Source organism: Coenobita brevimanus, chromosome 55 (assembly GCF_032717465.1).
Source record: "Coenobita brevimanus isolate Jiangsu-jjx chromosome 55, ASM3271746v2, whole genome shotgun sequence".
Taxonomy (NCBI): domain Eukaryota; kingdom Metazoa; phylum Arthropoda; class Malacostraca; order Decapoda; family Coenobitidae; genus Coenobita; species Coenobita brevimanus.
In genome coordinates, this window is record NC_137008.1 from 59,897,832 (window position 1) to 59,914,779 (window position 16,948).

Sequence of the window (16,948 nt, forward strand, 5' to 3'; positions counted from 1 at the left end):
TTGTGGATAACGAAAATTCAAAAGCGTTGTAGATCAGTACGGTGTAACAAATTGATTAATGAGCAGGGTTGGTAAAGGTGATCTTTATGGTGATCCATGTACAGTACGTGGTATCTGTGTTTATCTGTCAGTTCATCAACCTATGTATCCATCCTTGTCTCAAACTATACAGTATATCCGTTCATCTATCTATCTGTCTAAGTATATCAATCAATCAATCTAAATCAATCAATGTACCTATATCTATTTTTCTATCTCTGTCTATCTATGTCTATAAATAGTGAAAATGGGTGGGTGATTGAGTGATTATTAGTGACGGTGTCGGAGTGACTGAATGTTAGTAGTATTGGCACAAGTGAATCATTCAGCTATCGATAGCTGTGATGGAGTGATTGAATGAATGATAACGATGTAATTTAATTTTATTTACTACATCCAGTAAGCCAATACGCCTGTACTCACATGCTAATGACATTAGTATAAGCATGGCCATATTTGCGGTCTATAACATATGAAATATATATATATATATATATATATATATATATATATATATATATATATATATATATATATATATATATATATATATATATATATATATATACCCCGGGGTGCGTAACAAGTTGCTCCGTGTCTGGGGTAAATTGTGACGGATGACATGCCATCACAAATCTGTAAATAGCCCTGTGACAAAAATGTTTCCGTTTATTTTGATTCTAAATATAAAAAAGGGAATATTTTCCTACTTTCAAACAAAAAAGTAGTTGTTATACCTTTAAACTATGATGCAGTGAGGAAAAAAAAAAAAACTGTCACAACTAGAACCGGTCTCCCCTGCCGTGTTCATCTGCCAAGGTGCACTGGAACATTAGCTGTGGCACAGCAGGGAATTAAGGCCGTTCTGTCATGGAAAGGTACTAAGGTGTACAAAGAGTGACAGGAGTGAGCCAGACGCATAATTCCACAATTTAACATACCAATATGAGAAAGATGATGTACACATATAGGTACTGCATAATGTCAACAACGATAATAAGGACGACGACGACAACGGCTACGTTGATGATGACGATGAAAATAACAATACGATGATGGTGGTGATGATGACGATGAAAATGACGATGATGATGATGACGACGCTGTACTAGTCCGTATACCTGCAGCAGCTTAAACCCCACCAGCTCTATGTATTCATGTATGCTGTACTGCGAGGCCTTTTAATGCTGCTAATAACATCATCCACCAAATGACTTTCATGCTTCACAAACGCCTAACTAGAATTAAATTTTACTATCTATCCATTGTCATACGAGAAATCTACTGAGTTCGCTATTTACCCTAACACGAGAAACTACACCCAGGCATCTACTACTATTGCACTATTGCAAGGTATATACGATATATATATATATATATATATATATATATATATATATATATATATATATATATATATATATATATATATGTATATATTGTATATATATATATATATATATATATATATATATATATATATATATATATATATATATATATATATATATCCAGACGCTTTAATCCCATTAGGGATGGCCACAAACAAATCGCCTCCATGTTGCCCTGTCCCCCGCCATTTCACTGCCATGCTCCCAGCTCACACCCCCGTCTCTCATATACCTCTCCACTCCATCCCATCCTCGGCCTCCCCCTCCCTCTCCCCCCCTCCACCTCACTCACATATATTCTCCTCGTTGGTCTCTCGCTTTCCATCCTTTCGACATGGCCAAACCACCTCAATGTATTTCTCCTAACGCTTTCTATCACATCCACATCCACACCACAACGCTCCTTCACTTCCTCACTTTTAGTCTCTCTCTCCACGTAACTTCACATGCTCCCCTCAAGTAACTCATTTCCAATGCTCTCCCTCTCGACTTGTGTCCTTCCAACAAGGCCCAAGCTTCACTTCCATACGTTAGAGTTGGTATCACAATACTATCATGCAGCGACTTTTTTTTACTTCCATGTTCACTTCCATATTTCTTATTACTGCTTTCAAAGAACCAATAACTTTTCTTCCTTGTTGTACCCATTCAAGCACTTCACCCTCTAAACTTCCATCCTTACTCATCACACTACCTAAGTATTTAAATGCACTCACATTTTCCATCTCCTCATCGTTCAACTTCACTGCACATTCAGTGACTTCGTTTCTCTCGAAGACCATAACTTTACTCTTCCCTACATTTACCTTTGGATACCGTTTCTCAAACACTCTCCCAAACTCATTCATCAAGCCTTGCAGTCCCCCTTGATCTTCGCTTAACAATACAGTATCATCTGCAAACAACAGTACGGGAAGTTTCCAAACGCTGCCCACTTTCATAAGGGCCGCTCCAACATCCACTACCCTACCCTGTATCTCTTTTATAACCCCATCCATATGCAGACTGAACAACCATGGAAACACATTCCTGTTTCAATCCAACATTCAGACAGAAAAATTCGCTCAATTCATTATCCACACGCACTGCGGCCTTAGCTCCCGCATACATACTCTTCACGGCATTCAACAACTTCCCATTTACACCATGAAAATGAAAAACATATTATAAAAGCAGTGGAAATGGGGTTACTGGGGAATGTGTGTGAGGTGGGGAGAGTCGATTGGATAGGGATTAATGTGATTCGTGAACGATGCGGATGAAGAAAATCAGCGGAAACCACTGTCGAAGACTGTATGCGTAGATGTTATGGTCATGTGGAGAGAATGGGTATGAAGAGAGTTCGAAGGCGTGGCAGGCCAAAAAGTTTTATAGATATGGTAAGCGAGTGTGTGAGAAAGCGACGCACGGAGGTTGATGAGGCTAAGGAATTGACGGAAGATCCAGCTATTGGGAAGAATTTTGTATGAAGGAGTGTACGACTGGGGTTTGGAACCTCTTGTTACCTCGATAGTCGTCGGACTGACTGTCTGATAGGTACTTATGAAGCACATATACGTGGAAGTCTGTTAGGCGGAGCCAGGATTCTGGGGGACTGAATGGTGAACAAGTGAGTGTGTAGCCCGTTTAACTGGGCAAACTTTGGTCAGGTCTCCTCTTTTCAAGTTTTTTCTTGCTTTCTGAACCACTACCTCACCTCATCCTTGGGCGGGAAAAAAGTTGTGGATAATGAATAATAATAATAATAATAATAATAATAGTAATAGTAATAATACATTATTATTATTATTATTGTTGTTATCATAATCTCTGCAATTACTGTTGTTACTATGTAAACAGGTGTGTGGTGGTAGTGGTGTTGGTTGTTATGGTGACGGACAACGGAAGGTATGTAGGGCGTCACAGCGCATGGGTGCCGGGTTAAAGGAGAGATTCTGGTATGTTCCCTACCGTCACGCCCCTCAAGAACCCAGTCCTAATGGGTGATGATCTCGTGGGCTTACAGCGCTCCCTGGCAACTATAATAATAAAGAAATTGTACGTTCCCTCCCAAACACTTACTTCAAGAACTCGTAGGCTACTGTCTCTCCCTAACACCTATTTTACGAACTAATACGCTCCCTCCCTGACACATCAGAAACTCGTATGCCCGCTTCCTAACACTTGCTTCAATAATTCGTTCTCTCCCTCCCTGACACTTTCATCATAAACTCACAGTCTCACTTCCTGGCACCTGCTTGAAGGACACAGGTTTAATGGGTCATAGTCTTTTGAGTTTGAAGGACTTCCTGGCGCCTATTTCCAGATCTCGTACTCTCTCTCTCCCAAGGTTGCCATCTATCAATGTGCAGGATGAACAAGTTCCCATAAAAGTTCACTACTGGACAGTTTACTATTAGACAGACTGATAGTTTGACAGATAAAGAGAGACAGAGAAAGACATAGAAACAGATAGATATACTGACAGAAAAGACACCCGCATACTCTTGCCGCTTCTGTGGCTATATCAGTTCACGGAATTTCTCAACCAACGAATATTTTTTATCTCCCACCACTCATGCAAGACCCACTACGATACTTAATGGACTGCAGTTAGCATTGCGTAACCTCCCCGTGATGGTATTTGGCCGCGATAATTCACAGGCTTTAAGAGATGCCAGAGGTTTTAGATTTCGTAATACTGAGCTAAGAGAGTTTTATGTTAACTTTCGCCACCTTTTAAAATGTCTACTGCCATTCTTACTGCCGGTGTTGACTGCTTAGTTGTATCATTTCGGCTTTCATTACTGTCGTTAATATTGCAACTATCGACTGCAATCGGAAAGTCATCGTTATCAAAACTGCAGGAATAACAGACATGGCAAAAATAGCAATGAGAATGATAGGGAATGATAAAAATATAATAAGAACAACTACAACAATAACAATAATAATCATAATAATAACAATACGGTAATAATAATCATCATCATCATCACGAATAAATTAAAAATACCACCACAATCACCAACAACAATAACAATAATGATAGTCTATAACCTACACTTATCAAAACAGCCATTACCATTACTGCTATTATCATTACAATCATCACTTTCGGCACTATCATTATCACTCCACATCATTTAGCAGAAACTCACAAACCACCACATATTTAAACCAACGCTACGTCATCGTCTCCTATCAGACCATGACCACCACGATTTAAAAAAGGAAAGGAGAGAAAAAAGAAAAACAAAAAGTGATGCATTTTTGTGCGGTTTCTCTGTCGATTGTCTTGAGAAATTATGAGTGAGCGGTGTCGAAGGGAGAGGTGGGAAATTATGCCCGCGCGGGAAAAGTAGACAAACTGAATCAGAAAGAATGATTACGCAAAACACTGTACGATTTTTTTCCTAGAGGGCGTTGAGGGAAAGGAGGAAACTGAGTGAAAGTAATGGAAAACGCTGTCTGATTTTTCTGAAAGGGCACGAAATTGACTTGGGTGTTTTCTAAAGCTCATTATTTTCTGCGGACTCGAGTTTAAAAAGGTTTTCCCGGCTGCTTTCCCCGGTTACTGGTACTTCTGGATGGATGGGGTGAAAGTGGGGTTACCTGAATAGCGATGGGTGACTCGCTGTTATCTGCTTTATACGATGATGACCTGTTTCCTTTCTCTTTTGCTGTTTTTGGACTTTTTTTTTTTATATATATTTTAGGATATACTTTACGATGAGGAGTTAGATTCAGCTTTCATTAACCCTTTCAATACTACAGGACTTTCCACAGGCGAATGAAATAGCCTGGAAATAGCAATAGGTCGGTGCCCCACCCACCAACAGCACACCTGCCATCATCCCACCATACCATACACAGACTACTTCATCTCAACTTTCTGGGTGTTTTGTGTCTATTTTCGTTAAATTTACTGCTGTGTCTTTAACAATGTCGATAAACTGAACACATAGTCAAAATCTGTAACCTTATTTCCCGATAATACCCAAACATTCACTAAAACCCTTCAAAATGCCAGGAAATCACTAAAATAAAGAATGTGAATAGCCACGATATGAAAACTCTGATTCTCGCATCCACGTCGGTGAAGAATACTGCTAAATCTGGTACTGAACAGGTCTGGTGTGAATCTTGTTTTTGAGTTGTCCGTTTCCATCTATCACGTAGCCAGCTTCGTTTGCCTAAGTTTAGAACGTCGTCATAGGTGTAACTATCTGAGGGATGGTTGCAAATTGTAGACAGGGCTGCTCGTCACCCTCACAGCACGAGACTGAGGACAGGACATGGAGATGCAACTGTCGTACCTTGCAAATAAGTTACTCAGGTAAGTGCTATTTGTGGACATTATATAGGTTCTGTGCAAGTTGGCTTCTTCAATTTTTATGTGCTTTCTAAACATAAAGAGGGACAAAATAAGTACAAGAAGCCAAACACACAATAACTAAAAATCTCAAAGGGGTCCGCGTACCTTCCTCTAAGGTTCCTTGTACCCCTTGAAGGTATATATTGTACACAGACCCCAGATTCACAGCCACTACCACAGTCTAATACCTTACCGTCGTCTTTTACTATTCCATCACAGTCACTTCCTACCATACCACTGTCTACCACCATCGACTCCACAGCCTGGCACCATACATTACAGTCAGCCCCTACCACACCACTATCTACCACCTTAACATCACCAAATACGTCACAGCTGGCTCCTACCACAACTCTGTCTACCACCATAACAATGCCATCATATATACTTGGGCCCTACCTTTGCACACCACAGCATGCCACACACACACACACACACACACCAATATAGCTGGTCTCCAATACACCTGAGACTACCACAACACCAGCACCTATCACCGCCATCAATATCCATCAGTATAACCATCACTAACACCTACGGTCCAACACTACACCACAGCCTTCCCCCTCCACCACCATCATCATATCCTATCACTACCACCACTAATATCACCAGCACACCAAACCACAGCACCACCTCATCTATATCACACCACATCATGCCACACCACATCACCCCAAAAACCTACTTCCACTATCACCAACACCACCACATCACACCACACCACACCCCTCCACAACCTAACCTACTTCCACCACCACCACCACATCACGCCATCCCACCCCACAGCCTATTTCCACCGCCACCATCACCATCACCCCCACCACCACAACACACCACCATCACCTCTACCACCATCACTACGCAACTCCACAAATTACTCTTGTCATTTGCCTCCGGTACGTGGAACTAATAATACTGTGGAAATTAAGCTATGAAAAGTCTGTAATGAAAGTGAAAGGCACGCTTTGAAATGATGGCAATAATTAATCTGTATGTATATCGCTAACTGTACTCTTTTCTTTTTCACCAACTTCTCTCTCTCTCTCTCTCTCTCTCTCTCTCTCTCACTCTCTCTCTCAACCACGAGTCATTCACCCTCGACAATTTGGTATAATGTGCTGTTATATCTCTATTTCTTTCAGATGCTATTACATAACTGGCTGTAATGGAAAAAAAAAAGGCAGAAGAGACTTTTAGTTTCACAAACATATAGATTACATACATTACCACTGCAATTTTCATGTTCAATGCTACACCTACTAAAATGTAGTCAACTGTTACTGTGTTGAATAAAGTGTTGGGTCTTCAGCTCGAGAATGTCTTCTATTCTGTATTCTTGTTATGTACAGACGGTTTCATTCAGTACAGAAGGGACATACTCATATTTCGAATTAGAGAGATTACATACGTAAACCCACTCACTTCTCGAGTGTTCTAAGTCGAACTAAATCGTCAGATAGCACCAAGAATAAAACATAAAATATATTAATTCGGGCTGCAGGGGTTATGTTTCTCAGGACAGTGAGAGTTTCACTCTGAAAAATAAACCTTCCACTGGACAAGATCTCTACAAGGTTACATTACAGACAACCTGCGGAACCCAGAATAAAGTAAAGGTCATCGCACTATAGTGGTTAATGGACACTGATATAGTAATATAATACAGTGTCGACCTGAAGTTGTAGTCACTTGGAATTACCATGCAAAACTCGCACGTACAAGGAAGTATTGCTTCAGTCCAATTTCATCCAAAGAGTCTCAGTGCTTACTCTGCTGACTGTACTTCCGATCAGTCAACCAACGAATCCTGCTGCGTCCCTACTTACTGTAATAACACTTCTCCACTCTTCATATACCAATTACTGTGGCCCGTTCTTTCTAACCTGACCACTCTACTTGCCCCTTTCGGATCTTGAATTTGGCTCTCTCCTGTGCTTTGTTTTTCTCTTGGAAGGAACAATAATTGCGGGCTCGTGGCCTTTGGTTCCTTCTTCCTCGCATAAAAAAAAAAAAAAAAGCTGATGACTATGTGTTATCATGTTGGAGAAATAGTTTGACTAGTAACCAAGGAAACTCAGTCGAACCTCATAACTAAGCCTCAGCAAATTTCATGCAGTCAGCAATTAGTATTTTAGTAAAGGAAATGGCCTAGTTCTGCCAAGTAGAGTAAAAACAAGAGAACTAAAGCAACCCTCTTCAGCTCAACCCTGAAGAAATAAAAACTCTCAACATTATATACTTTTTTCATCTCTCATACCTGTTCCTGTTATCCCCTTCAGCCTAACCCTCAGGAGCGCATACGTGTCTAAAGTTTATGATTTATATTCCCATACAGCTTACTAGTTACTACCAGACCTCTTCAGTCCAGCACCCAAGAGGCGTATAACGGTACCTGATCCATCCCAAATATCACTTTCTCGTCCCCTATAAACCAGTTGCTACCAATTCTCTTCGTCCTAGCCATCTGGAGCACTTATCTCATAGTATGTCGTCTCACTATCACCATATCCGTTATCACCACCACCATTACAAAAATCCACCACAAACATAAAAATACCATCAACACAACCATTACCATCAGTATCATCACCAAGATCTACTACAACCATCACCATCATCACATGCACTCCCATCACTACTGTCACTGTCACCATTAAAATATTCTACCATCTTCACTATCACCACAAGCACCAAAACTTACCACCACCACCACCACCACATGCAATTCACCGCCACTACCACAACCACAACCAAAATCTACCACCACCACCACCACCACAACCGCCACCAAAATCTACCATCATGACTACCACAACCACCATCAAAATCTATCACCATCGCCACCACCAAAATCTACAACCACATCCACTCACTTCGTAATGGTCGGAGGTCGCGTCCATGGTCGTGTCCTTGTCGTACCTAGCCCTGAAGGTGGACTGTGGACTTAGCACTATGAGGCCCCTACGAACTCCTGAAGTCGTCCCGGTCGTGTTGGTCTGGCCAGGGGAGGGGGGACGAGGGGGAGAAGGTGGGTATATGTTAATGCAATGTGTGAAAAAAAAAGATTTAGTACTAATAAAAAGAAAACGGGTCAGATACATGAAATTATATTAACACAAGTATTAAGTGATACAGCACCACAACAATAACATAATAATAATAATAATAATAATAATAATAATACCAACAGATATGACTACCTAAAGAACTAAGTAATTAAACATAAAAGAATAAAGAGACTACGTAAATGATAACCAAAATATAATCACAGTAACAACAACACCAAAACAAAAAGTAACAGAACCGTAGCCTTAAAAACAGAGGCAAGTGGAAAAAAAAAAAAAAAAAAAAAAAAAAAAAAATATCAATGAAGGAGCAACAGAGACTTGGCGGGGTTCCAGTAGCGCTCACTCTAGTCGAACTCTGTGATTGTTAGACAGATAAACAGACAGGCAGACAGACAGATGGATAAAGAGACAGACACACATTTCTTCTTTACAGAGTTAGACGGACATTGGCAGCTCACTGACTGGCTGGCTGGTTGGGTGGGTGGCTAGACAGACAGACAGTGAGACAGATAATCACATAAATATATACACACAATAATATAGTTACAATGGAAGAGAATGACGCCAGAAGTTCCTAAAAATCCTAAACTTATCGACTTAGATCCTTCCAAGCATCTCCAAATCACATCTCCACCTTTATTAATTCTCCATTTTTGTCTCTGTAGAATTGCTCTTGGAAGTGAATGTGATATATTTGAGCTATACTTCTCTTTTATAGTTTTTAAGCTTATTCAATCTACAATTTCTAAAATGCCTAAAAATACGAAAAGATATATATTCATGTGTCTACTTGAAATATTCATCGTGTACATAATTGCTATTATTTTTTTCCCGCAACCATAGGCAGTATTAAGAATTTCAGCCTTACTTGATTTATATATACCTACACATACAAATTCTCTCTCTCTCTCTATCTAATAACATATTCACACCCTCCTCCATCCAAGCACCCTGACACACACACACACACACACACACACACACACACACACACATTAACCCCAGAGAATGTGCCACGACTCCACTTCTTTTGTTCTGACCACAGACGTCGTCACCCACCAGCCGCTTTCACAGACACCCACCAAGACACCACCAAGGGACATATTCTACATGGGAAGGCTTCGGAACACCTCTTACTTGGTGATTTACTCTGCAAATTTCACCATAACATTCTCTATTTCATTTCGACCTCGTTTGCATCAATAACATTCAAGAGGATAGTGAGGAATAATGTGCAAAATAAGTCGCTTAAGAAGAGGCGTTACGTATTCTCCAAAGCCAGTTAGATCATGACCACAAAAACCACAACAGTCAGCACAACGCGACGTGCTGGCAGGCGCTGACTGGACGCAAATCATCACCACCGTAATTACTGTTTCTCATCTCATGAACACGGAAGCGACTGTGGTTCGTGCCTCTTCCGCGTGTGAGGGGGAAGTGAAATATTGTCTTCGTTACCGTCTTCGTATTCGGCTGCATCATCATCCTCACCATCATCATCATCATCATCATTCACTTAATACCTCAGCTGGTGAGTATTAACGTGGGTGATACAAGGCAGTATGGTATCGTAGCACCGTTTTCTCAGCGATTTTTATGACTGTTACCTTCTGACATCCCCCAGCAGTTATATATTTTAGCACCGACATAGTTTGCTTCAGTAAGATGAGACTAACGAGGTGTAATATGCAACATGAATCGCAAAGGAAAAGGTGTCACGCAACCTCTTACATCACTAACAATACGGCCGCATAAAAGACTACCTGCCCGCTAATCACTTCCGTCATTCGTAGTTCCTCCTCTCCCTCACACACGAACGCGGAAGTCCAAAGGAGATTCAAACCCCTTCCACGAACCTGTTATGTGTGAAGGTGCTATCGAATACCTTTGTTTTTGGATCTTACTCATTCCTAATAGGCTTGGGAGAGAGTTTTTGTAATGCAGAAGTTACAAAAAAGAATTAGCTAACCCATGAAGACGAGAAGCCCTTCCTAAGTTGATTTAAAATAATTCTGAAGCATTAGGAACAAAATAAAAAGGATGTCGCAGCAGTGAAGGGATTAAATAAGAAAAAGTGTGATAAAAATACTGGTAAAACAACTGGATGACAAGTGTATAAAACCGTCAGTGCTATTCCTCCTCCCCTCACGAACACGGAAGCACGGAGACTGTGAAGGAGGAGAAGTGAGAAAGTGATTTTGAGAGAGAGAGAGAGAGAGAGAGAGTGTGTGTGTGTGTGTGTGTGTGTGTGTGTGTGTGTGAAGGCGAGAGAAGTACAACAGCTGACAGGACCGAGTGGAGACGGCATAACATTGTTTTGTTTACATTCTAAGGTCACGTGTTTCAGAAGCACCGTTCATACTCAAGAGAGAGAGACGGGGTGACAGACACAAATCGCTCTCTGTGTCAACCTGCTCTCTTTACCACCTTGCTCTCTACCCACCCCGATTCTCTCTCTCTCTCTCTCTCTCTCTCTCTATGCACCAGGCACCACCACGCACACATACCGCCGTGCCGCATTCTCTGTCTGACTAAAGCTTCAGTTCCGCATCATGCTTAACTACGTATCACTTCGTACAAATATATTTTCTAAGTCCAGCATTTCCGAAAGTCCCTGCACATGTTTCTATTAACTTTTAAACCTCACCTGAAGACGCACTTTATATTTCACTGGGGGTCACGGTAAATGATTATGCCTACCAATGGGAAGGCTACCGAGGCTGTGGGTAAACTGAAGCTGGTCAAATTTTCATTTTTGTTTTTAATTGGGCTTTCTCCTAAAATAATCAATATCGTCTGGCGCAATCAAGGAGGAAAAAAATTAAGATGCTGATAGCCAAAAGTAAAAATTTTAATAAATCCCTATATGAAAGCCTACTGATCGGCGTCTTTCCTATTTTGGGTAGGTAGTGACTGAGAGGATAAGACGCGGTGTGGGATTCTCGAGAAAGAAGAGTAAAATCACGGTGAATGTTAGGAAAAGTTTTAGGATCAAAATTTCCCTGCTTATTCCCTAAGACCTGAGTCGGATGCAGAACAATATTGGCGCTACTTTCTTCCAGTTTTTTTTTTTTTTAACTCTTCCTTTCTTCTATGTGACAAAAACAAAAACAAAAATCATGTGAACGAAATTAGCTTGCGAGGTGAAAAACTCGAACGGAAAAAGCTGGGCGTACAGTTCCTGACATAAATACTGACTCACTTCATTACGATAAAACAAGACAGTAAACAACAGCTATCAAAACTCAGTGATGTGATGTCCAGAGCTCAAGAAATATGTCAAAAGTGTATGTGAAAAAAAGAAAACGTAGGATTAAAATTACAACGATATCTTTTCCGCCACGTTATTGTACCTTTGGGGTCTACAGTAAGAATTTATATAAAGGGAGCCAACGGAGTGGAAGTATTAAATTAGCTGCTCTGAGTCGGGCAGGTACTAGAGAACCCAATCTAACTTGAAACGCTTCTCTAAAGTCTACACGAGAGAGAGAGAGAGAGAGAGAGAGAGAGAGAGAGAGAGAGAGAGAGAGAGAGAGAGAGAGAGAGAGAGAGAGAGTCTTCGCCAATGTATAAGTACGGTAACAAGTTCAGAAATACGATTGTAAATGATATCCTGCTCTTTAAAATAGGTATGGAAGTTTGTGATCACTTTCTGTGGACTTAAGCCCTCCAAAGAGCTCTTTATGTTTACTCAAGTTCCCCCGATATTCACTCAAGTGGGTCTCCCGTTTTCTGTAATCCAGTTTCTTGGGAACTTCCATACCCGACTCTCCACCCCCCTCTCTCTCTCTCTCTGAGTAACAGTCTTGGCAGAGGAGAAAGACGGCAGGCAAGAAGGGATGCAGTCATAAAAACCAAGACGCGGTGCCAAGGCACAGCAAACCAGTCCCCTGCAGTCATTTTAGTGCTGACGTATAAACATAACAGGAGATCTAGTCAGTCACATATAAAATTTGGAGTAAAACGAGTGAAAATTGACGACTTTATGCCCATTTAAAATTTTTGGCCCAATCCACCTGACAATGACCCCCCTACCGCTAACTGGGGGGGGGGGGGGTGACCTCCTCGTTGTAATGGGGCATGTTATAGGATGCAGATTTGAAAGATGCACCTTTAGGTCTTGGTTTCATGTACCTTTACGTCTTGGTTTCATGTCAATATGACGAATTTGAAAGGAATTGTGATATATATATATTTTTTTTTTTTTTTTTTTTACGTTTCTTGGGCCTACAGCCCGATTTGGCCCAAAATTTGATCAGGTGATCAGAAGGTCACAACCCATTATCCCTGTATTTTTTGTCAAAATCGCACCAGTAGTTTTCGCGTACAGTTGTTAACAGACACACAAACCAAGTGAAAACAATACTCGTCCCCGAGCCCCTCCGGGACGGGGACGGGTAAAAGATGTCCACTGCCCTTCCCTGCCACGCTCCTGTTCCTCATCCACCCTTGATCGTGCAGGAAAACAGCATTTGGAGGAAGTTGGCAGGGAATAAACCTCCTACCTTTGCCCATTCCGCTCTCCCTGTCCTAATCCCTGTCCCTATCCATGTCCCATTCCCTGTCACTGCCTCCGCCCCAGATACTTATTCTGTCCCTGCTCCAGTCCCTTCACTGACCTTGCCTCAGTCAATGCCGCTAACCATCATCCCTGTCCCTGGCTCTATCCCTATCCCTCCCATTTTTCCTCTCTTTGCCCCTGGCCTTTCCCTATACCCGCCCCTCTCCTTGACTCTACACTTGTTTCCACTTGTCTCTCCCTAGTCCAACCCTGTTTCAACTTCTGTCCCGACATCTACCGCTGCCTTGTCCCCTACCCTTGTCCCTTCCTCTTCCCCTTCCCCTGCCTTTCCCTCTCTCCTGCCCTTGTCCGTGCCCCTGCCCTTGTCTGTGCCCCTACCTCTGCCCTGACATGCCCCTGCTCTCTTCAACGTTTTACTCTTTCCCTGCCCCTGTCTCTTCCCCAGTCCCCTGCCCCTGCCTTTATCCCTGACTTCAATTGCTACCCTTTCAAGCTCCTAACACAAAAATGCCTCAGACTTGCAATTTACCAAGTTTGCGATTTTCCCCCCCTGCAAGTTATCTTCCCGTGTGGTTACTTTTATGAATGTAATGAAACAGTTTTGCATTATGCCTCAGCGAAAGTAATACGGAGTGGAAATTACCCTTCGTCTTCAAAGGAGTGGCCTCATCACAAAGTGACGTCTCCCCTAAGCTGAATTAAAATCGTCTCGCATAAGGAACTAGAACTTTTTAGAAAGATGTCACCGTGCTGTACGAACAAACTAACAGATGAAGTGTCAATTACTCATGTTTTGGTAACACGGATTGTTTTCACGTTCATTTAAGAGAGATCCCCCGTAAACTACAGGAAAGGAAAAATATCTACCTAAGGAGAGAAAGTGAAAAATTTTATAGTAAAGTTGCACATGATGTTGAAAATTTATGGTTGCCTGGATATCCGAAATTACTACAGTGTTTATTATATTAATTACTCATCTCTTTCTTGAGACGAAGGAAGACAATATATATCAAAGAATATGTGGGAGCCAAGTTGACGGAAGAACGAGGGGAGGAAGACCGAGAACGAGGTGGATGGATAAAGTGGACAAGTACATGAAGGAAGGCGGCTAGGGCTGGAGAAATAATATAATGATGAGATACAAAGAGGACAAGAGAGAAAGTTTAACAATACAGGGTGATGGGAGAACGAAGCAGGGGTGAAAGGAGAACGAAGTGAATACTCTATGGAAGAGTGTGTGAGGGAGGGGGGGCCAGGGTTGGTGAGAGGGAATGGTGATGAGATGCATGGAGAAACTAATGGAGAAATATTTGGAGCATAGGTGTACACACACACACACACACACACACACACACACACACACACACACACACACACACAGTTCTACCTCGCCCGGACGAAGTCCGGAAGTTTTTTTTTTTTTTTTTTTTTTTTTTTTTTTTTTTGTAGTTTGCTTGTTTGTTAGCAAGATTACCGAAAAACGGCTGAATGAAATTACAAAAAAACTTTCAGGATATGTCGGCCCTGGTCTCAAAAGAAAGTGATTTAATTTGGAGGTAATCTAGCGACCTTGAAAGGTCCAAATCAAGGTCACGGATTTACCGGGTGCTATAACTTGGAATCTGTTGAAGATAGAGAAATTTACTGTTATCAACATACAAGAACTCGTAATATGGGCTTTCATTTGGCACCAAGACCTCTGACCTTGAGTGACCCTGAATGGTCAAACTCAAGGTCACAGATATTTAGGGGAATATAACTCGAAACTGGTTGAAGAAAGAGATTTACTACATATAGGAAGTCCCATCTAGGTTATTAATTGGTACCATGACCCTTGTAAGTGACCTTGAAATGTCAAACTCAAAGTCACGGTTATTAATGAGGTTATTATAACTCGAAACTGGTTGAAGACAGAGATATTTACTATCATCAAGATATATGAACTCTCATATAGACTTTCATTTGGCGCTTTGACTTTTGACCTTGAGTGACCTTGAAAGGCCAAAGCAAGATCATGCATTATCAGAGAGCCTGACTTGAAAACATTTGAGCCCTTACCGCAGATTTAATTGTGTACTGACACTAAATGGCAGTACCGATTCAGCATTTAACAGCAACAAAATAACTGCTGTCGGCCGAGGTTTGCTGTGCCTGGTATCACTTGTGTGTGTGTTTATTTATATATATATATATATATATATATATATATATATATATATATATATATATATATATATATATACATGTATATATATATATACATGTATATATATATACATGTGTATATATATATATACATGTATATATATATATACATGTATATATATATATATACATGTATATATATATACATGTATATATATATATATATATATATATATATATATATATATATATATATGTAACCTCTATGTTACAGTGATAAAGTGGTACAGTATGCGACACTGGTTCAACCACAGCACTCATTGTACGTATATATATATATATATATATATATATATATATACATACATATATATATATATACATACATATATATATTGTATAATACGTAAGTGTGAGTGTGTCTATTGTCTTTACACAATTTTACTTTGATTTAAAAACACTTTCTGAACAGTATTCATTTATTTATTTTTATTTATTTATTTACTTGTCTATTTACCGTGTTGTTACCGCAGGCCCTCATCCCTCCCCAGCACGCAAAGAGTTAATAACATGCTAATGACGTGTTCTACTTTCTGACAGTAGGTGTGGGGACTGGGGGTGGAGGGTGGAGGGTGTAAGTCTGGGTGTGACGGGAGGTGTAAGTGTGGGTCTGACGAGAGGTGCGATGGGAGGTGTAGGTGTAAGTGTGAAAGGGGGTTGACGGGATGTGTAAGTGAGAGTGTGACGGGGTGTTACAGGGGGTGAATGCGTGGGGATGATGGTGTGTGTGTGTGTGTGTGTGTGTGTGTGAAGGGAGGTGTAAGTATGGGTGTTACGGAAGTGTGACGGGAGGTGTAAGCGTGGTGGTGACGAGGGGCGTAACGGGAAAGTGTGGAAGTGACGGTGGACGTGACGGGAAGGTGTAGGGGCGACAGGGTGTGTGACGGGAACTTGTGGGATAATGCAGGGAGGTGTAAATGTGAGGGTGACGGGAGGTGTAAGTGTTGGTGTTACGGGAGTGTGGCAAGAGTTTGAGGGGAGATGTAAGTGTGGAAGTGATGGGGCTGTGACGGGATGTGCAAGTGTAGTGGTGATGGAGGGAGTGGCGGGATGTGTAAGTGTGGGGTAACAGGGTGAGACGGGATGTGTAACTGTGGGAGTGACGGGAGATTAAGCGTGGGTGTTACGGGGGTGTGACGGGAGATGCGAGTGTTCAGGGAGTGTTACGGGAGGTGTAAGTGTGGGGGGTGACGGAGAGGAGGGTGTAAGCGTGGGGGGTGACGGGGGAGTAAGTGTAAGTGCGAGTGTGACGCGGGGTGTAGGTGTCGGGGTGAGTGACCGCGGAACACCACTCAACACGACCACCTCCATGGCCTTGCAAAGTAATGGTCGCGGTGAAAGCAAATTTTCTTGGAATAACACT